At 35.4% G+C, this 12,910-nt stretch overlaps 1 pseudogene; it reads left to right on the forward strand.

The window, feature by feature from the left end:
• The first annotated feature begins 304 nt into the window (after nucleotides 1-304).
• On the forward strand, nucleotides 305-1,199 carry LOC128582505 (60S ribosomal protein L7-like; annotated as a pseudogene).
• The last annotated feature ends 11,711 nt before the right edge of the window (nucleotides 1,200-12,910 follow it).

Here is a 12,910-nt window from a genome sequence, read left to right on the forward strand (position 1 = left end):
ACCACAAAAAGATGATCCACAAAGAAGATCATTATAGCTTCATGCAAGAGATGGCCCATATGCCTCACCAAATTGCCTCATGGGAAAAAATTGTGATTTAATGAACTTTGGAGGATGCTGTTGGAAGCTGATATTCTAAAATTTATGTGACCCTAAAATATCAGCTGTAGCTATTTTCTGGCCAGAACTATGGATGGTGTAGAAAAGAGGAAAAAGAAGGCTCCTGCTCTGCCAGAAACCCTTAAGAAAAATGAAGGAATTTTGCAGAGCTTAAGATCAGGTGACTGAGAAGTTTGCCCAAAAGATGCTTTGAAAAGCAAAGAGGAAGCTCGTCTATGAAAGAGCTAAGCATTCTCACAAGGAGCACAAGCAGATGCACAGAACTGAGATTCGGAAGGCTAGCATGGCCAGAAAAGCTGGCAACTTCTACATACCTGCAGGACCCAAACTGGTCTTTGTCATTAGGATCAGAGGGATCAATGGTGTGAGCCCAAACACCCAGAGGTGTTGCAGCTGCTTCACCTTAACCAAGTCTTCAATACAACCTTTGTTAAGCTCAGCAAGGCTTCAATTAATATGCTGAGACTGCAGTACCATATATTGCACAGGAATAGCCACAGCTGAAGTCAGTAAATGAGCTTATCTACAAGCGTGGTCATGGCAAAATCAGTAGGAAGCCAATTGCGGCCCTGCAATCCTAGCACTCCGGGAGGCCTAGGCGGGTGGATTGCCTCACCTCACAGGATGGAGACCAGCCTGAGCAAGAGCATGATCCCATCTCCAAATATAGCCGGGTGCCTGTAGTCCCAGCTACTTGAGAGGCTGAGACAGAGAATCACTTGAGACCAAAAGTTGGAGGTTGCTGTGAGTTGTGACAACATGGTACTCTATGGAGGGCAATAAAATGAGACTGTCTCAAAAAAAAAAAAAAAAGAAGAAGAATCCAATTGTATTATTGATAGGTAACAGTTTGATTTACTGGCTCTCTTGGTAAATAGAACATCATCTTCACAGAGGCTCTCATTCATGAGATCTACACTGCTGGAAAACACATAGAAGAAGCAGATAACTTCCTGTGGCCCTTTGAGTTATCCTCTAGATGGGCAGGAATGAAGAAAAAGACAACCCACTTTATAGAAGGTGGAGATGCTGACAGCAGCGAAGACCAGATCAACAGGCTTATTAGGAGAATGAACTAAGGTGTTCACCATAATTACTTTTATAACCTTATTACTTAATAAACAGAGACCGCTTTTACATTGAAAAAAAAAATCACCTCTATAATTTAGTAACAATTGCAAACCTCAAATCTTGTGTTTGTAAATGGCATAAAAATTATGATCACCCCTCAAGGATGATAAGAAATTCATTTAATTTAAAAGTGAGCTGTGTGATTTTCAGAAGAAGAAAGTCTTTTATTATTTTCTTTGAGAATGATTTTATAACAACAATTTATTACCAGTGTTGAACATTCACCAAATTAGTATAAACTAATTTTAGACGGGATATTCCATAAAGCATTTTCAAAACTACAATGTTAAAAATATTACAATCAAACAACCATCACTTTTTTTATGTTCCACTAATTTAGGAATTTTTACATTTATACTCACATAAATATTTATTGTACAAATATAAAAAAGCAGTGCTTTTCATGTAAAACAGCTTTTCTTTCCAAGAATGATAAACATGTCCATTAGGAAAAATCATGTCAACAATGAAATCAATGTTTTGTGAACAATTCTTAGAAATTTTAGAACTAAAATGAAATTCATGACTTCAAAGGTGCTATATACATTTATACATAAATATATAAACCTTAGGTTTCTGAACTTCATAAATAAAGAAAAAGTAAAGTTACTTCTAAATGTTACCATCTTTACATGGCAAACAAATAGAATTGACTTGGAATATTTTTGGAAATTGTACTTATAAGAAAACTTGATCCAGTACAATTTATATACCAATAAATATCTTTGATACCCTCTACGATGTATTAATATAAATATTACTAGAATATCTCAATGAGTGCTAATCAATTAAGTTGCTTTGATGATGACACTCTAGAGTTCTTATCTTTGTTTTCATTTTGACCACACAATCATATTGTGCTGCAGTGTAATCCACTCTTCCGTGTCTTTCAAGGGACCCATGTGTGCTCATAACCATATTTGTCCATGTAGTCACCAAGTGGCTTCTTCCATATTCTGCTTTCCCCTGAGCCAAATAACGTTTTCTCATGTTTCATTGATGAAAATGCACTTTTTATAGGCCACAGGTGCTGTGCACTAGATAGTTCCTCCAGGATCCAGCAGGCATTGAGATTCTTCACCGGTGCCGAGTTAAATGCAAAATGGAGGGGGAGTTCTTTCCACTCTCGGCTGCACTGGGTACATGAATTCAAAAAAATCATCATTTATTACAAAAATCCCACCAGTCTTTCATAATAAGTCTCCTTTATCCTCTATAAAACAAATTAAGTAAAGACTTAATTTAGACATACACATCAGTATGGACAGACTGTAGGAGGAAAAAACAAACTACTTTTTACTTGAGGAGAAAACAATACAAAACCAAACATTCTAAAGGCAGAATCTTGGAGAGTTCTTTAAAGAAAACTAGTTACCTGCTCACCCTGAGGATCATTCCCCTCAGAGCCTCATGTCCTCAAAAATTTCTTTCCTAAGCATGACATCGCTCAATGACTCGTTTTATCGTTTTCCTCAACTGTACAACATTTGTAGATATTAATCTACTTGCTGTTTCTAAATGATATTTTTCTAGATTCTACCATTTTCTTTGCTTAAATTGATCCTAAAATTCAATGAAAACTCTTGCTCAAGGTATTCTTCTTGTAGCACAAAGCTATTTTCCCTTTTACTTTTAATGTCAAGTGTATCTCATTTTCTCTGTAAGACAACCATTCTGAGCTCTTCTAACAACCTGTTTTGTGTGTGAACAACTTCCCCCTACCATCCATTAATGTAATGTAAGTGGGGATGACCCCATTTCAGCTCTAATGAAGTACATAACTTAGACTTAATTAATGGGCAAATTCCATTTCCTTGGTTCAGGCATTCAAGAAAGATTCCAGAGAACGAATAAGGCCCAATTCCAGCATTTCTTTCTTTTTTTTCTTTTCTTTTCTTTGTTTTTTTTTCCAAGTACATAGAATGAAAATCTATTTCTAGACCCAGCATGGTGGCTCACACCTGTAATCCTAACAATCTGGGATTGATCCATCTGAGGCAGATGGATCACTTGAGCTCATGAGTTTGAGACTAGCCTCAGCAAGAGCAAGACCTCATCTCTACTAAAAAGAGAAAAACTAGCTGGGTGGTTGTGGTGGGCACCTATAGTCCCAGCTACTCCAGAGGAATGCTTGAGCCCAGGAGTTTGAGGTTATTGTTCTGAAGCCATGGCACTCTATCCAAGGTGACAGAGAGAGACTCTATCTCTCCAAAAAAAAAACAAGAAAATCTTTTTCTATTGGAAACACTGGCTATAAAGTTCAAGGCACATCAGGAACTATCCTGTTTGAGGATTTGCTGTCTGACAGTGAAACAAACCCAAATGAAAGCACAGACAAGAGACAGAAAAAAAAATAGGCCAAATTTTTACAAAGTTGTGTGACCCTGAATACATGGCCGTGCCACAAATGAAATATATCTCTAGATTTTTAACTTATATGAACCAAAACACATCCTTTTTTGTGTAATCCAAATTTGAATTGAATTTTATTTTTGTGGCAACAGAATAAACTCTGATTGTGATTAAGCCAAGATCCATTCCCAGTGCAATAATCTCTATTTTGGTGGAAAAATAAATGTTAACTATTTATCTCTATGTTAACTATTCAATGAAAATACCATTAAAGTGCTATAAATTTGTTCTTTGGGCAAACTATGTAGAGGGTGTCATAAAATGTATACACATTTTGAGAAATAAAAACTATATTAAATCATAATACTCAATATATATTTATAAGAAAAGATGAATACAAGTCATGCTGAACACCTCTTATCATTGCAGAATCAAATGTGACTTGAATTTTACAAATTGTATAGTTTTCCCTGTATTATGATGAATAGTCCTGCAGATTTCTGATCTACCCTGTTACCAAATTAGATAGATAGATAGGAAGGTAGATAGATAGATAGATAGACTTCAATCAGCATCAAGAACAACATAAATTTATATGCATATATGCAATTTTTCTGAGAATATTTAAAGAGAAATAATATTTCTGCATAATCAAAATATCATTTCAGCTGCAGGACAGGTCAGCAAATTCAGCATCTGCCAACCTGAGAAAACAAACTAAAGCCATTAAGACTCCACTGGGCACACTGGTCAGTCTGGCAATTATAGAACATAATTTAGCCAGCTAATTTTTAATTTTTATTATAAAAGAATGTCTTAACACCCATTTTCCCATTTACCATTTGCAACCATTTCAAGGTAATTTTCATGAAACATAGTGGCTCCACTTCACAATGACTAGAAAGACTCCCAGCAGTGAAGAATAAAGTCATAAAATTAAAACTCTGGATATTAAAAATCTATCAAGGTGCAGCATCAAGTTTCTACTGGTTTTATCTGACATTACAAAAGAATTAAAACAAAAACCCTCTTCTTGCATGCTAGAATGCTTAATTTCCTTGTCAAGAAAAGAATTTTTCCTTAAATATGCTCCATAGCAGGACAGGTATAGTTAATTTTTTCATGGCAATTATTGAAAACTCCTATACCCACCATTCATATTATACTTCTTTTTAGAAAAATGTCTATACAGCTAAACCATAGATGACATTTTTTTTTTTTAATTTTTTTCTCAGCATTGGAGAGAATTCTTTTCCTGGAGTTTCTTTCAAAAATGAAACTAACTTTTAACACAAGAATTACTCTTCTGCCAAGTAAATCTAAAATGCAATGGTAGATGTTCCAGTGCTATGGATTAAACACTGTGTCAATTAAATTATAACCATATCAAGAATAGTCAATAGTTTCCTTTCTGAAAGGGAATATGAGAATCTGCTCTGGGTTTGCTGCTCCTTATTTGTGGAATAGATGATTCAAAATTGATTGACACTATGACAGTGATAAAGTAGCTGATGGAATTTTGATGTATTTTTGAACATTCTTCAAAACAAACAAACAAAAAAAAAACACCCATGTGAGAAAATCAACCATCAACTCTTGCATTTGGCTGGGACTCAAAGGTAGTCAGGGAAGTGTGAAAGTTTATAATAAAAAAAAAATAGGAAGGTTTCGGTTATACTCTGATTGGAGATTATTGGCATGAGGACGCTGGAGGGAACTAAGTAGAAGTGAAGACTCAGGTGATTGGTTTGGGAAGCACATTACTTTCTTGAGTTCGTCTTCATTTGGAAATAGTGCCAAAAATAGGAACGCTGACAGTCATTGACCAAGCCTGACCATTCCAGCCATTTGCTGTGAAAGTTGTTTGCCTTCTCGGGCTGATTGCTATAGAAGTTCTGTTTTGTTTTTCCTCAGGCTACTTGCTCAGGAGTTCTGTCCAAGTTCTAATGATATATATGGCTCATTTGTATATTTGATTGATTAGCATTTACTGGATCATAAAGCACTTTTATCAATTAAAGTAAAATTTCACTTTGGAAACATAACAATCGGTGTGCACACATTCTTGGTTTTCATAAAACACGTGGAAACTCACACACACAAAGTATTTTCCTTGGCACTTTGTGTAGAAATCACTTTAATTCTTACAATAGTGATATGCTGCGCTATTATTCTAATTTCACAGAACTAATTTCTGAATCACAATGGACGCCATGGTCTGAGCCCTCGGGGGAATCATCAGAGTCATTGGAGAAGACACTAAGTCGTAACTTTTGTGATGACCACTCTTGAAAAGTTATGTCCCCAAATCAATATTCTTCCTTTTGACCTTTGTTAAGGCTGAGTTTAAAAAAAATCAACAATTTTATATATAGGCAACAATATACAAAGTCCAGACTTCTATGACAGCTTAAAGAGAGTGAGAATAATCCTGGTATTGACCATCTAAGTGCTCATAGATAAATATTATTTGGAATGATAAGAATCTATTCTATATTAACGGCTCTCGGCATTTACTGAAAAAAACCAAAATAAAATACTTAGAAATAAGAACAATTATATTTATTGTTCTCACTTCTCCAAAGTCATTATAGTGGATATGTGTTATCTATATAATCAGAATAAAAAAGAAGTGCAATATAGAAATAAAGTACATTTTATTTGTTTTACATATTCATTTTCATCTCTATTATGGCTCAAAATCAATGTGATTTGTAATATACATAGAAAAAGACTCTTGCCACTGAAATGGAAAACATCTGGCAAAGCAGGCGAAAACAAGCCCTTTAAGCATCTAAATATGATTTGTTTGCACAGAGTACAGAATGGGAAACTATCCTCCAAAAATATTCTACCCTTGTCAATGAGAGCATTACAATGATCTTTCATTATTCCTGAAAAAAAAAATTTTTAATTGGATGACTTTGAAAATGCTACTCTCTGGGATGTAGTCAAGGGGGAAAAGGGAGGGATAACAGGTAATGGAGACAGAGATTATGAAATTATTATTCAAAGACTCTAATATTTAAGTTACTGGGTTATATAAAACAATACTTTTGCTACACATTACTGAAAATGAAACAAAAATATCATTAAAACTATACAAAATAACTTGCTTTCCTCCCTCCCTCCCTCCTTTCTTTCCTTCCCTCCTTTTTTTTTTTTTTTTTTTTACTCATCTACTATGCACCACGCACTTTACACACTTGGGAAACACTTAGGAGCAAAGCACACAAAATACCCTGTTTTCAGAGAGGTTATACCAAGTTATTAAAATCTTGGTTTCATGTGACGGGCGCCTGTAGTCCCAGCTACTCGGGAGGCTGAGGCAAGAGAATCGCTTAAGCCCAGGAGTTGGAGGTTGCTGTGAGCTGTGTGAGGCCACAGCACCCTACTGAGGGCCGTAAAGTGAGACTCTGTCTCTACAAAAAATAAAATAAAATAAAAATCTTGGTTTCAGTCCTGATTTTATGAATTAATGCTTTTATGATTTTGGCACAATTTTCCTAAAGTTTTAAACTTCAATCAAATATAGAAAGATTAGATCTATAATCTAAATTAGATCTAATGTAAATAATTTTTTTAAAATATTGGCATTAAAAGATGCTTACTTTCTTTTCTCTCAGGCCAAGGGCCCAGTGGCCTTAACCACTGCTTATATTATCTTTCTCACTTAAAATTGCAGAAATAAACAAACAAAAATCCATATGAAAGGTTAAAATCATCTTGTCCAAATTGACTTGGACAAACACATACCCACATTTTTTTTTTTTTTTTGAAACAGAGTCTGACTTTGTCACCCTCAGTAGAGTGCTGTAGCATCATAGCTCACAACAACCTCAAATTCTTGGGCTTAAGTGATTCCTCTTGCCTCAGCCTTCCAAGTAGCTGGGACTACAGGCGCCCGCCACAACGTTTGGCTATTTTTAGAGACAGGGTCCTACTCTTGCTCAGGCTGGTCTCCTGAGCTCAAGCAATCTACCCACCTCAGTCTCCCAGACTGCTAGGATTATAGGCATGAGCACCTGGCCCATATGTCCACTTTTTATAGCAATTTTACTTAGTTGCAACAGGCAAGCATATCCAAATATGTGCTCTTCCTTACACTAATTTATTTTCTGCATGTTTTATGAGTCTCAACCTACATTGGATTGGAAAACAATAAAGATAAAAATGTCCTTTATCATAGAGAGTTCAATAAGGCATTGACATCGTAAGTCCACAGTTCTCAAAGTGATATTTGATTTTTCAACAATGTAACTTTCAATGTGTCTGACCACCTCATTATAAGCAAACTTATCAATGGAACCAAATTATGAGAATAAGATGAAAGAGTGCTAATTCTACCTCAAACGTGAGTTGAACAAACTTAGTATGGGAGCAGGTTATTAGTGGGAAAGCACAAAACTCAAGCTCTAATTGGGTCATTTGTACCCTGAGTTTAGAGGGTAAACTTGTGTGTCAGAATAAGAATGACAAGCACCTTCTCATTTTCTGGAGACATTGTTAGTTATCACAACTGAAGGAATTATACATCCATGGATAATGTCCAAGGATATTTCAAAATATCCTACAATACACAGGATTACCTTCTCCTAAAAATTATCTCAAAGCATTACGTGCATGATGCAATGGTATATTTCAAAACTATTTTAAAAGGGGTACAATTGTCTTACCACAACAAATAAGTAAGCAAGGTGATGCATGTGTTAATCAGTTCAATGTAAGCAGTTCACATTTTATATCAAATCAGTACACTGAACCCCATAAATGCATGCTTGTACACGGTTATGATTTAATAAAAACAAACCAAAAAGTAATAAAAAAGGTATATATGCCTAAAAAATAAAAGAAAGAAAGAAAGAAACCCTATGATAGAGCAGTGTGACAGCAGGAAAAGAGAAACTGCAGGGAAACAGCCAGCTGCATGGCAGGAGTGGTGCCATCTTGAAGAAAAAACACTGTGATGACCAACGTTTGACTTCTGTATACCAACATGTCATGCAACAAGGTCTTAAAACAATGCCGCTCCATCCCAGGAGGTTACAAAAGATACTAGATCACTATTTTTTTAATGGCTGAGTAGTACTCCATTGTGTATATTTGCCACATTTTATTAATCCACTTATACAGAGGTGGGCACTGGGTTGTTTCCAACTCTTTGGGAGTGTGAATTGTGCTGCTCTAAACATTTAATAATCCACTTATACAGAGGTGGGCACTGGGTTGTTTCCAACTCTTTGGGAGTGTGAATTGTGCTGCTCTAAACATTTAAGTGCATGTGTCTTTTTGACAAAATGATTTTTTTTTCCTTTGCACACAAAGAAAACTATGTCACCAAAATACTTGTACCCTCAAATATTCTGAAATTAAAATAAAATGTCCACAACATAACTAACCCTTCATAACACTGCTTACTTGACCTCCCCAGTGGTCATCAATTTTGGCAAGTTTGTAATCTGAGATGTGATCAGTTCATGATTTACCATAAAAGTTTGCTATATAAAGGATATTTGTGGACAGTGGGTGCAATGACCCACCCCCTGTGGTTGCTTCTGATCATAAGACTCTAATAAATATTTTCTTCCTGAGAAACTGGATTTGTCAGCTTCTTTCCTCAGCCTCAAAGCTCCCTCAGCCTTCGTGGGTAGGTTGGCACATACTTACTCAGTATAAGGTAGAGCCCAGATAAGCACACAGAGATGAATAGAATATTCTTTTTATAAAATCTGGTGCACGAATTTTTCCATCTTTCCATTTTTACTCATTCAATCATGTTTTTATTTAACAAATATTCATGACTAATACAGGTACTGTCCTGAATCAAAGTGACAGAGCATATACATAAAATTCTCTTTCTACTTTCTATGATTGACCCCCCCAAAAAAATGATGAATATGTTAATAAGTCATTATTATGAAGTGTATGTGCCCAGGAGATTACATAGTTACACAAATAGAGAGATCTTTTTTAACCACTGAGTCACAGAAAATGAAAAGATATTAATATCTGCTGTCATTTTAAATGTATAATAACTGAAAATTCTCCACAATTCAAATGTGGGACATTTTCCCTTATTATACATTTTTCTCTATTTAATATTTGGTTGTAGAAAGATAATGTGATAATAGAAGGTCAATGGGAATTATTAGTGGCAGAGGAAACTCTGGAAAAAACTGAAAAAGAAGCAAAAGAAAGTATTTAGCATTTGCTTATTTTCTTTACTTCCGTCATTGCTTCTGAGTCACTTCAGTGTGTAAATAAAGGAGGAAGCTTCAAGAACATAAGCATCAGTGACACACTGGTAAAATAATCACAATCAAATTTTTCAGTAAAGTACAAAAGAGACTAAAATGTAGTGCTATTGACAGTATACTACAGTAATTAACTCTGATGAATTTAGCAAATGTCAAATGCATTTTTAAAAGGATTATGTTTTGAATCAATAAGAAATAAGCCGTTTAGTTAATCTGAAGTATTTCTTTTCTTTCCAGGATCCTTAAATTCTCAGAAAGTTTTATAATTTATTTTGTTTACACTTACCCTTTCTTGACTTTCTTTGCATTATTGGTATGTTATTCATTCAAAATAGTCCTCACTCCAAACACAAATATTATGCATAATTAGAACAATTAAATAAGCAAACAACAGCAAAAATTATTTCAACTTTATAGATTAAGGTTTCTTGGATTGACAAATTGAAGTATTCAGTATGCTCCATACATTTAAATTCTCCTTGTAGAAAGTAAATTAGTCACTTCAGTGTGTAAATAAAGGAGGAAGCTTCAAGAATATAAGCATCAGTGACACACTGGTAAAATAATCACAATCAAATTTTTCAGTAAAGTACAAAAGAGACTGAAATGTAGTGTTATTGACAGTATACTACAGTAATTAACTCTGATGAATTTAGCAAATGTCAAATGCTTATTTGTTTGTGTGCTGTATTTGTTTCCATTTATATTGTGAGTAAAAGCATTAGCCAATATCTAATAGGTATGATGGAAATTACATTATGTATTTTCCACAGGTGACAAATAGGTAAATCATTGATCAATAGATAAATAAAAATATAGGTAGATAAAAGTCTATAAACCTATCTAGATCTAAACATTCCTTTAGATATTTCCATTGTACATGAGAGCTGTTCAAAAAGTATCCAACCAGGTAATATGAAAAACAGAGACATACATGGCTGGATACTTTCCAGAAAGCCCTCATATACAAGCTTATCCTAGAAAAAAGTGCTTCATACATAATTGCTGATTATTACCACAGTCACCATTGAAGTACCAGCTTTAGACTTCTGGTGAACATAGTGACGTTCAGCAATGAGGTGTGCAGAACTTTTTCTAGAATGAGTTTCCAAATTGAATTGTCAGACTTTATATGATGACATCTCTGATGGCCGTTCCAGAAAAAAGAATTCCAGAATTGCTTTGAAGGGTATATTAGATGCTGGTGTAGGTGCATAGCTTCCCAAGGGGAGTACCTTGAAGGTAACTGTAATAATGATATTCAGCAATGAGGTATGTAACACTTTTCTTTGCATAAATTCGTGAACTTAATTGTCTAACCTTTGTATGTGAAGTCCAACACTTAAGTTTGTGAGCTTGCCACCGTGTGCTCACATTGGCAGACCTGCACAAACAACTCTTTAAGGTTTCAAAATCTTAGTATAGCATGTCTCACAGCTGTGTTTGTGTTGACATGTGGTGGTATCTTGCTGAGTGGCTTTCATTACTGTTATTGCATGTTTTTCTGTGTCATCCTGAGAATGTCAGAGCTTGAATTATAGCAATGAACAAACATTAAATTTCTTGTTAAACTTGGCAAGAGTGAAAGTGAAATCACAGACATATTAGTCCAAGTTTATGGCGATTATGTCTTGAAGAAAGTTGCAGTATGCAAATGGATTAAACATTTTTCTGAGGGGAGAGAAAGCATCACTGATGAAGAGAGGTCAGGACAGCCAGTAACAAGTAGAACTGACAAAAACATTGCAAAAAATTGTCAAATTGGGCATCAAAGTCATCAGCAGACTGTGTGAAGTACAGCAGACCAAGTAAACAAAAATAGAGAAATAGTTAGGAAATTCTTTTATTTAATTAATTAATTTATTTTTTGAGACAAAGTCTCACTATGTTGCCCTTGGTAGAGTACCATGGCATCATAGCTCACAACAGCCTCAAACTCTAGGGCTTAAGCAATTCTCTTGCCTCAGCCTGTCAAGTAGCTGGGACTACAGGCACCCGCCATGATGCCTGACTATTTTTTTGGTTGTAGTTGTCATTGTTGTTTGGCAGCCTGAGCTGGGTTTGAACCTGCCAGCTCCAGTGTACGTGGCTGGTGCCCTAGCCGCTAAGCTACAGGTGCTGAGCCGAGTTCAGAAATTCTTTTTATTTATTTATTTATTATTTTATTTTATTTTATTTTATTTTTTATTGTTGGGGATTCATTGAGGGTACAATAAGCCAGTTACACTGATTACAATTGTTAGGTAAAGTCCCTCTTGCAATCATGTCTTGCCCCCATAAAGTGTGACACACACTAAGGCCCCACCCCCCTCCCTCCATCCCTCTTTCTGCTTCCCCCCCATACCCTTAATTGTCATTAATTGTCCTCATATCAAGATTGAGTACATAGGATTCATGCTTCTCCATTCTTGTGATGCTTTACTAAGAATAATGTCTTCCACTTCCATCCAGGTTAATACGAAGGATGTAAAGTCTCCATTTTTTTTAATGGCTGAATAGTATTCCATGGTATACATATACCACAGCTTGTTAACCCATTCCTGGGTTGGTGGGCATTTAGGCTCTTTCCACATTTTGGCGATTGTAAATTGAGCTGCAATAAACAGTCTAGTACAAGTGGCCTTATGATAAAAGGATTTTTTTCCTTCTCGGTAGATGCCCAGTAATGGGATTGCAGGATCGAATGGGAGGTCTAGGTTGAGTGCTTTGAGGTTTCTCCATACTTCCTTCCAGAAAGGTTGTACTAGTTTGCAGTCCCACCAGCAGTGTAAAAGTGTTCCCTTCTCTCCACATCCACGCCAGCAACTGCAGTTTTGAGATTTTGTGATGTGGGCCATTCTCACTGGGGTTAGATGATATCACAGGGATGTTTTGATTTGCATTTCTCTAATATATAGAGATGATGAACATTTTTTCATGTGTTTGTTAGGCATTCGTCTGTCGTCTTTAGAGAAAGTTCTATTCATGTCTCTTGCCCATTGATATAAGGGATTTTTGGCTTTTTTCATGGGGATTAATTTGAGTTCTCTATAGATCCTGGTTATCAAGCT

The sequence above is a fragment of the Nycticebus coucang genome, chromosome 3, assembly GCF_027406575.1.
Source record: "Nycticebus coucang isolate mNycCou1 chromosome 3, mNycCou1.pri, whole genome shotgun sequence".
Taxonomy (NCBI): Eukaryota; Metazoa; Chordata; class Mammalia; order Primates; family Lorisidae; genus Nycticebus; species Nycticebus coucang.